This window comes from Tiliqua scincoides, chromosome 4 (assembly GCF_035046505.1).
Source record: "Tiliqua scincoides isolate rTilSci1 chromosome 4, rTilSci1.hap2, whole genome shotgun sequence".
Lineage (NCBI taxonomy): Eukaryota > Metazoa > Chordata > Lepidosauria > Squamata > Scincidae > Tiliqua > Tiliqua scincoides.
The window spans coordinates 1917399-1918606 of NC_089824.1; the positions used below are offsets into that span (position 1 = coordinate 1917399).

At 51.8% G+C, this 1208-nt stretch overlaps 1 pseudogene; it reads left to right on the plus strand.

The window, feature by feature from the left end:
• The first annotated feature begins 776 nt into the window (after positions 1-776).
• Positions 777-893, plus strand: LOC136649804 (5S ribosomal RNA; annotated as a pseudogene).
• Positions 894-1208: the final 315 nt, after the last annotated feature.

The window sequence follows — 1208 nt, forward strand, 5'->3', positions numbered from 1 at the left end:
AATCTCCTTTGAACTGCTAAGGAATCCAGAGTATGTGCTCTTGAGTAGTAAACTTCAGATGTGGTGATGGGCCAGGAGGGGCTAGCAGAACACATCATCCACATGCAATCAGTCAGGTCACTCCCGCTCCGCCTGACTCCAGCGGCCGCTCCGACATGTTCGTTGAATTTTCTAAATTGTTGTTTTCGTGATGCTTTATTATGTTGTGGTGTGAACCACTCTAAGCACCAGAAAAGTGACGTGCAAATTGGTTAAATAATCGATGAGACCCCCAAGGTAACCTTCTTACTGCTCAGGGAGGCTGGTCTTCCCTCCTGAATGCCCCCCCCTCCAGGATCGGCCCGGCTTGCTTTTTCCAGGTTGACCTGCTATCTTTTCCAGGGGCCTCTGTACGCACTAGTGATACTGTCAGTTAAACAACAGCTAAAGTCCAAGCCAGAATCAAGTTTATGAGGCCCCAGCGTCATGCCCCAGAATCAAGTTTATGAGGCCTGCTATCCACACTTCTAGCAGGCGGCTGGCGTCGGGGACTGATAACGGGTGGGAGTGAGCAGAGGGCAAAGGGAAGGCAATAAGATGCAGAGAGCAGGTCAGGTCAGAAGGCTCTGGGGGGAGGAACTGCCCCCCCCCATTGAGATGAATTGTCATCTAGCTGAACCCACCTTGACCAGCACCAGAACCCTTGGGAGCAGGGCAGGAGTTCCCAGCACAACAGAAAACATTTCTTTAGGTCCAGTGCTGAATGGAGAGCCCTTGAACCCAAGCTGGAATTTTCTGCCTGGCACTGTTACCCTGCACATGCCTGATCTTGTCTGATCTCAGAAGCTAAGCAGGGTCAGGCCTGGTTAGTACTTGGATGGGAGACCACCTGGGAATACCGAGTGCTGTAGGCTTACACCATTGTCTTTCGAGACTGAAGGTTGCCAACCATTCCATTCCTATTCACTCGTGTGCACAATGTCTGTGCAATTGCACAGGTGTGCTGTCCAAGCCCCTCAGAGAGCAACCAACCCCAGCACTTGAGGAAAATGGCTGTGGTGGGCAGGAGGGACAGTGACATTTCAGCCAGTTCAAGCTGTGGGCAACTGTGCCGCCTGGGAGGAGGGATCTGCCTCTGGAGCTGGGGTTGTGAGTTCAAAACCTTCTTGGCTCACAGGTGTGCATTTTCACACTGCAAAACAAGGTAGGAAGAAGTCAGGCAAAGAGAC